The 9,393-nt window shown below is 36.5% G+C and overlaps 1 non-coding gene across 1 annotated transcript; it reads left to right on the top strand.

Moving 5' to 3' along the window:
• Window positions 1-2,878: 2,878 nt before the first annotated feature.
• LOC141570236 (U6 spliceosomal RNA) lies at window positions 2,879-2,985 on the top strand. The gene has a single exon (XR_012494247.1). It is a non-coding gene; the product is annotated as a U6 spliceosomal RNA (small nuclear RNA).
• Window positions 2,986-9,393: the final 6,408 nt, after the last annotated feature.

The raw sequence follows: 9,393 nt of genomic DNA, 5'->3' as shown, positions 1-9,393 counted from the left end.
ACTCCCTGACTTTAGCTTGTACTACAGGGCTACAATAATCAAAACAGCATGGTATTGGCAGAAAAACAGACACAGAGACCAATGGAATAGAATTGAGAGCACAGAAATAAAAGCACATAAATATGGACAGATAATTTTTGATAAAGAAGCAAAAAACATACAATGGAGAAAAGACAGCTTCTTCAATAAATGGTGCTGGCAGAATTGGAAAGCCACGTGCAAAAGAATGATACTGGACTGCTATCTGTCACCATGTACCAAAATTAATTCAAAATGGATCAAAGACCTAAGCATAAGACCTGAAACAGTAAACTGCATAGAAGAAAACAGGTACTAAATTCATGGACCTTGGGTTCAAAGAGCATTTTATGAATTTGACTCCAAAGGCATGGGAAGTAAAAGCTAAAATAAGTGAATGGGACTATATCAAACTTAAAAGCTTCTGCACAGCAAAAGAAACCATCAACAAAATGAAGAGGCAACCAACTGAATGGGAGAAGATGTTTGCAAATAGTGCCTCTGATAAGGGGCTAATATCCAAAATATACAAGGAACTCATGCAACTCAACAACAAAGAAACAAACAACCCAATAGAAAAGTGGGCAGAGGACCTGAAGAGACATTTCTCCAAAGAGGACATACAAGTGGCAAGTAGACATATAAAAAAATGCTCAACATCACTAATCATCAGAGAAATGCAAATAAAAACCACAATGAGATATCACCTCACCCCAGTCAGAATGGCTATCATCAACAAGACAAATAGTAATGTGTTGGAGAGGCTGTGGAGAAAAAGGAACCCTCATACACTGTTGGTGGGAATGCAGATTGGTGTAGCCGCTATGGAAGGCAGTGTGGAGGTTCCTCAAAAAATTACGAATAGAATTATATGACCCAGCAATCCCTCTTCTGGGTATCTACCCAAAAAATCTGAAAACATTTATCCATAAAGACAAGTGTGCTCCAATGTTCATTGCAGCTCTATTTACGGTGGCCAAGACATGGAAACAACCAAAATGTCCTTCAATAGATGAATGGATAAAGAAGTTGTGGTGTATATACACAATGGAATACTATTCGGCAGTAAGAAAAGATGATATAGGAGCATTTGTGACAACATGGATGGATCTTGAGAGTATGATGCTAAGCGAAATAAGTCAGACAGAAAAAGCAGAGAACCATATGATTTCCCTGGTATGTGGTATATAAACCAAAAACAACAAAAGAACAAGACAAACAAAAACTCATAGACACGGACAATAGTTTAGGGGTTACCAGAGTGTAAGGGGGGAGGGGGGTGGTAGATGATGGTAAAGGGAATCAACTATATGGTGATGGAAGGAGAACTGACTCTGGGTAGTGAACATACAATGTGATTTATAGATGATGTAATACATAATTGCACACCTGAAATCTATGTAACTTTACTAACAATTGTCACCCCAATAAACTTTAATTAAAAAAAAACAACAACGAAGCACTTTTCCTTTCTCTAACCCTCACCGAAACACACACATACACACCCCTCCCCTTCTCTCCCCTTCTCTCTCTCCTAGCTGCCTAATCCCTAGTCATTAGTCATTTTTTCAGGTCTCCATTTTGAAATCACTTTGTTAGGGAAGCTTTCGCTGACTCCCAGTCTTGGTTAAGTGTCTTCCTACTGACCTCTATAAAAGTACTCTGTACTTCCTTTGTCACTGAGTAGTTGTGAGGGTTAGATTATATAATACATGTGCAGTGCTTGGAACCATGCTTGGCACATGAAAGTACTCAATAACGATTCATTAACATCATCATCACCATCATCATGATTTTTAAAGTTATGACACTGTTTTATTAGTCTCTGATTCTGTGTCATTTACTAGGTGTTAGCTTTGGGAGGGCAGGGACCATAACAGTAAGACTTACTATTGCAACACCGGCAGCTTAGCCTGCAAATGACAAGAGTAGGTAAATATGTCTTTATGAGTTAATGTTAAATAACATGTAGCAATTTATATAAGGAGACTTTCATTTATGTGACAAAGCAAGTTAAGCCTTTCAGCACTTGTATTCTAGCAGAATAGACTGAAACACGCAATTTTAAATAACGATGTGCTGAGGGCTGTAATAAACTTATAAACTAAGGTTTATGGAGACACAGAAAAAGAATAGATTTTGCCTGGGGGAGGAAGGACACACAATACTTCAGCTGAGCCTTGGAGCACCAGGGCGATTTAACCTAGAAGAGATGTTAGAGAAGGGTCATTTCACATAGCAAAAAAAGATGAAATAAATAAAAATGCTAGGAGGGAAATTGCATAACGTGTTTGTACCACTGACTTATTAGATCATCAGGAGGGGGCACTGGGGTAAGGAAGAGGTTGGTTAATTAGAGACTAGAGATGAGAATGGGATGATAGATTTAGACTTTCAAATGTCTTAAATGTCACGTTGTTGTTATATGGCTTGTGGAGCTTTCATAAAGTTTTTCCTCATCTCTTAGTCACCACTCAATATTATGTGATCTGTATCTTGTCTGTTATGGAAAAGCTAGGTACGCATCACCCAAGCTATTAAATTGCAATTACATTTTGTCTTTCCCTTTAACATTTCCTCTTTTTACCCTCTATTCTCACTTCTGAAACAACTCTCAAATTCAGGTATTCGTGTCCATTCTCTCTGCTGCTGACTGAGTTCACATTTTTAAAATATTATCTACCTGATCTCCTATTCACAATATATCACTCACACTGCTGCCAATTACTTCTGAAACATTGAATATTGACCTGATCCATTAAGCTTTTAAGGTTTTAATTTAATCTGACAGAACCACTATTTTAAGTTTTTAATTTAATTTGATGGAAGCACTGTTTAGTTTACTTTTAAAATATTTTGTGTGCCTGCTTTGGCAGCACATATACTAAAATTGGAATGATACAGAGAAGATTAGCATAATCCCTGTGCAAGAGTGACACCCAAATTTGTGAAGCACCAAAATAATAATAATAGTAATAATAATAATAATATTTTGTGAGGAGAAAGTATTGTAGTAATGTCCCACATGCTAAAAGATCTGCATTTTCCTTTTATATTACTCTAATTATCGAAAGCTTGATCAGTAAGGTCATAATCGATGACTAAATTATCACAAATATGCTCAATGCAATCAACCTCCTATGAAGAACACTTTAAAAGTTTAAGTGAACAATATTTTATATTGTAAATATTCTCACAAAGATAGTCTGCTATAAAAATTCCTATTCTCCAGGTTATAAATCAACATTTTTTTAATCTATCCATACAATCCTTCCACTATTATAGAGAGCTCTTTTCTCTTCTTAGAGAAGATTGAAATTCACTTTCTGATGTTAAGATCCAAAATAAATATCAATTATTTTACTAAAGGTTACAAAATTGTGATTTGTCTATTTGTATCATTTTGAATAAGACTAAATCAAAGATACTGTAGTTCTTAATTTTTCATTCTTAAGTGTCAATACAATTTGGGGCACCCTGATTTGACTTATAGTATAAAGAAATGTTATAGGGAAGTGGCTCATAATAGTATTTCACTGTAACTTGTATAAATGTTACAATCAGAATGTTTACAAATACTTCCTCCTCTTTTCAGGTCATCTTGTTAGAACAAGGAATCCCTCCAGTAACTTTTGTTATGGACTGAAAGTTTGTGTCCCTGTAAAATTCATGTATTGAAGCCCCAGTGGGATGCTATCAGAAGGTGGGGCAACTGGGAGGTAATTAGGTTCAACTGAGGCCAGAGGGTGGGTCCTTATGATGAGATTAGTGTTCTCATAAGAAGAGGAAAAGAGACCAGCGCTCTCTCTATCTCTCCTCACCATATGAGGATACAGAAAAAGGCAGCTATCTGTAAATCAGGAGAGGAACCTCACCAGGAACCAAATTGGCTGCACCTTGATCTTAGATTCCCCAGCCTCCAGAACTGTGAGAAATAAATATTGATAAGACAAGTAAAGAGTTAATGGGAGTGGGCTTGTGAGCTGGCAGGATGGGACAGGCAAAGAGTTAACAGGAGCGAGCTTGTGGGCTATCAGGAATGAGCTTATACATTAACTGCTTGGCTCTAACTCCCTTGCCTAGCACTGCACCTAAAAGCTGAGAAGCACCTTACATCCATCATAGGTGCTTGAGAACAGAATAGTTCCCAATCACAATGACAACCCCTTGCAGACTGACATCCATCATAGATGGAAACAGGACTGTTCCCAGGAGAAAATTGTAACGGCAGCCCCCCTGCAAGCTGACAAGCACCCTACATCCTGCATGGAAAAATATAAAACCCCAGCACACCGTCTCATCAGGACAGCTGTCCCCTATCGGATTCTGCCCTGGCTGTTAGGCCATATTTAGGCCAGGAACAGGAACCTTCTCATCTTAAATGCCATCTTGTCTTGCTTTGTACTTTGTACCTGCCGGCTTGTTTTTGCCTTAGGCCTGGAGAAGCCATCTTATCCTGTCTTGCTTTGTACTTTGTTTGTCTCCTAGGGGCTTGTGATGGAGGGCCTGGGCAGGCCTGGGTGGTCCCAAGGGGGTCCTGGGGGCCAGGGTGTAGAGCTGGAGGGCATGGGAGGGCTTGGTCATGTCTGACACCTTTTGTTGCTAGAGACAATGCAACGAAACCCCCCTGAAGCGTTGAAAGGGGAACAACCTCATTTACCCCTCCTATAAAACTCCATAACCCTTTTTGCTTGGAGAGGTTATAGTCTTTTCTTGCCTGACCTCCCGCAGCTCAAACACGCTAAGTAAATTCTAATAGACCAATTTTGGTCTCCTGCGACTCATTCCTCTGGCCTACCTAACACTTAAGAACATGTATGGCCTTAGGAATTATGTATATTTACTCTACATGAGTATTTTCTTTTTCAGCCAAAACCCCAACATCTTTCTTTTACCTCACATAGCAGATGAGAAGGAGCTATCTCCTTTGGAACAACCCAAAGGCAGGCGTGTCTTTCCTGTAACTCACATCATATCTGTCCTGAGAGTCTTTGCTAGGGGCTTTGTTTTGGCTTCCCACACACCTTTGGCTCTCCTAACCTTCAGCCTTTTCAATCAGAGCAGAATACAGAAAAAAAACAAAATTAGGGAATAGAGTGCACTACCATATTTAACAGCACAAAGTACTATAATTTTTTTAAAATTATTTTTAAATCAGGAAAAAAGATGTCTTCCCCATAGTCTCTTAACACTAGTTTTTGTAAATGTTATCATATCATTTATAAACATAAATGTTAAGCAAGGCTATATGATATCATTATAAGGTGATAAAGAATAAAAATTCAACCCAGTCAATTTTAAAGATCTTATTGGTTTTATTGAATGATTCACGAATCAGGCAGGATCCCATCTACTAGAAAGCAGAAAGCGTTCTTTGAGATGTTGTGCACAAAATGTGAAGTTTTTATAGGCTGAATCTGGGTGAGACTAGAAAGTTCTTAGCAAAAGAAAAGAAAGAATGGTTTGGGACAAGGTCACCTATCTTTGGGGAAGGGGGCAGGGGTCTTCTCAAGCAGATTACTTCACTAGTGTTGATCAGGAAATTCCAGTTTAAAGTCACATTCCTGGGAGGGGCTTACACCTCAATTAAGTCTTGGTCTGTTACCCTGAGGACAAGGGATTTCACTTTGGGCTTTTTTTTTTTTTTTTTAATTGTCAAAATGCTGCCAATACCCTATTTTGTATGACATTGATGAACAGAAGATTTTAATGACAGATAATTTGGAGTTGATGATATTTTACCATTTTTCATGTAATTTCCATTATTCATATACTAGTTCTATTAGTCTAACTTTATTATAGGTCATCCATAAACATTTAATTTGTTAAGATGTTTACTTAGTATCAAAGGACTATAGTGAGAATTGAAGAGGTAGGTTTTTGAATGTCTACTCATGGTTTTCCATTATCCCTTACATAAGGAAACATTGTGGATGAAAAGGTGATGCTATAAAAAAATCTGATTAAGTCCAGTGACTGAAAGTAATCTCACAGGATGATCTGATCATAAATTCCTAACTGATCAGGTCCTGGTGAACGGCTAGTCACACCCAATGCATGAAACTTCTTTAGTAAAAGGCGTATCTTTGCCTTAAACAAGCCCTGTCCACTGTTTCTGTGCATCTAGGTTAACACACCTTTGAAACGCCTCTTTTTCAGACACCACTGTAACCACCCTCAAGAGAGCATATTATTTTGTTAATTATCCTATAATCCAGTCCCCACCTTGCTTTCCACTATCTTTATGTAATCTTTATGTTCCCTCCTTAATAAACTGCAAAACTGTCATTCTCTGGGACATTTGAGATCTTGCTTCCCGGTAATTGTCATCAGTTTGGCTCAAATAAATTCTTTAAAAAATTCTTTACATGTTTAGAGGTTTCTTCCATTGACAGCATCAATCCAAGCTTCTGCCCCCTCTCCATGTTCCTTTACTAGCTCTTTCCCACAGAAGAGAGTGGGCATGATGGGATTTATCAGACAAGGAGACAATAGTTGGGCCAGTTTTTCAAATAGGAAGGCTAACTGTAAAGGATCCTATGTTCCACAGCTGATTTACCACCCCCAGGCCTCGATGCAGGCCAGGTCTGTTTAGGTTCCTCTGCCTGAAATTGGTTAGAGATTATACCAGATAGCAGCCCAAAGGAAACACAGAAGAATTACAGAGGCCTTTCTCAAAACAGACATCTTGGGCAGGTGACAGCAACTAGGTCTTATACTAGTAAAGAATCAGTACTTTGTATCTCATTTAACATTTTCCTTTTGTCTTCAAAACTCAGCAGAAAGAAGTAAATATATTTGGGCAGCACATCTGAGCACCAACCCTTGACACTGAAAACTCTAGAATGCCATTCTCTACTCTTTTTGTGCCAATGGAACAACTTCCTCCACTCCCATCAACACCATAGATCATCCATTAACATTGTTTTAGACTCTAGAAAGCCACAGACTCAGATTAGTTAATAGCACAGATTCTGGGCTTAGGTTGGTTGAGTTCAAAATCCCTGATCTACAGTTTACCAAACTGTAATCCTGATCATCAGTTTACCTTTCTGTGCCTTGGTTACTTTGTCTGTACATAATATAATATTAATAATATAACAATATATTATAAATATTATTATAATTATATAACTACAATTATAATCCCACTCCTATGTAGTACGATTCAAAGAATATTATGCATCTTACATGGTGGAAAGTTTGAAAACTTAATTGTCTGATCTTTGTATATAAAAACATACATACCTATGTATGTCATACATATTATATATATCAAACGGTGCCTGGCTTATGAATTAGAAATTCTGGTTTAGTGTTTTCATTACGTTGTTTTTATAATCATTACAATTTATTCCATGGTATTGAAAGTTGCAAGAGGGCAGGTGGTATTATCTCAAAGACATAATTGAAATCTTTTTCAAAAAAATTAAAATATATATTATTTAAAAAAATAATATACTATATATTATTTTTAAAAAGCTATAAAGCGTATATACATACATGTAAATATGAATATTTGATAACAGAATAGTGTACTTTTAAGTGAGTAAAATCAATCAATTAAAAATACTTTGTGAAAAAGGACAGAAAACTAAATGCAAAATAAAATAATTATTCTTTGATCTGTGATGGTTTAAATGTAGATGTATTTAAAAGTAGGAAGTTAAGCTCTGGAGGCCCTTTACAAGGCTCTAATTCCAAAATACAAAAGGAAATGTTCCCAGTTTTGAGATTAATGCATGAATATTTTCTATTAAGATATACATAGAGAAAGAAAGTTAGGTAGACATACACTGTAATTCAGATTTGCCTACTTACAGATGGTAACATTCTGTGCAATAATAATGCTCTCAAAACCACTTGCAAATTTGTCCAGCAACAACTCTGCCTTTAATGATGAAGTTTCCACAGTGGCAGATGGTAGAGTGAGCAGTGAAGGATGCTTCCGACCCACCAGGGTTATGTCTGTCACTAAAGAGATCTGGCTCCAAAAGCCAAAGTCTGTTGAGGTCATACTGGCTATTGCTCCATTGGAAGGACTTGATTGATCACATTTGTGGTTATTCCATAAATGATGACCTTATAGATGGGGTCCTGGCAGTTTCATTCCGCTGAAGGGGAGTAATAGAGAGAAACACAGTGTCTGCAGTCTATCGAAATATTATAGAAACACAGAGGCAATTTATGAAACTTAAAAAAAATACGTTCCTTGATGTTTCTGTTCCCTCTTTGTGTCTGAATGGTTAGGGAGCCTGTAGAAACATCACGATAGCACTTTTAATATTCATGTCACATTTAGGAAGAGAAGGAAAAAACAAAACAAAACAAGACAAAATATACTATTTAATGAATATTTTTTTTAAAAAAACTACAAAGATTGTTGTTCTAATGTTCTAATGAGAGCATATGAACATAAATTGAGATCCAATTTATTCTCTAAGCACCTAAAATTGGCAGATGGTACAGATAAAAGAAAGTAAGTAAGTAACCTTCAGTGCCGAAGAAACCCTTGGTATGATTTGAAGAAAATTATATACCATTCCATGGGAAGGTAAACATAATATAATGCCACGTATGAAGTATACTGTATTGAAATTGCCAAGTTCCATTTATAGTGTGATATTGTTGGACTCATTTATCATAAAGTGAGTGAATGTGTGTATCTTTTAAAATTGAATTTACTTTCAGAACATGCCTTAGGCACTGGAAGGAACAAAGTATACCCTTTCTCCTTATTTATTGAATAGTAAAAGAAAAATTACACAGGAATATTAATTCTCTCATGTCACTAAAATAAGAAACACAGCTCTTGTGAATAAAATTGCTCATTAATAGTAATAACAACAATTGTTGTCATTTATAATTACTTGCTCTGTTCAGAAACTTCTAAGTACTTCACATATATTACCTCTCTTCAATTTTTATGACAACAATGAGACTTATTTATCTATTTCATCAGGAGCCAAGCCAGTGATGTGCTGAATCAGTGAGAGCGGCTAGTTAAATTTTCAGGAAATTTGCAAGTTATTGTTCAACATAGCTATTGTATAATGTTAAATTATATAAACTTAACATTACATTGAAAACAAAGGTAATAAATACTAAAAACATCACATCCTAATTACTTTATTACATTTTACTATTACCTATATTCTTGAGGTTTTTTCACATCTATTGTTTATGTATCTATATGTATGGAATACTGAGCAGTGGTATGCTACTGTGCATTTCTTCCCAACTCTGTTGAGTGATGGTATGCTATGCAGGCAGCTTGAAATCAGCCATAGTGGGAATTTATACTGTAGAAATTGGCAAATGCTGTAAATCAAGATCCTTCCTCCCCAAGAGGCAGGTGTTAAACAATTACTAGCC

The sequence above is a fragment of the Rhinolophus sinicus genome, chromosome 1 (genome assembly GCF_057876585.1).
Source record: "Rhinolophus sinicus isolate RSI-liver-muscle chromosome 1, RSI-T2T, whole genome shotgun sequence".
Taxonomy (NCBI): Eukaryota; Metazoa; Chordata; class Mammalia; order Chiroptera; family Rhinolophidae; genus Rhinolophus; species Rhinolophus sinicus.
Note: the sequence above shows the minus strand (reverse complement) of the source record. Positions and strands in the feature narration are given on the sequence as shown.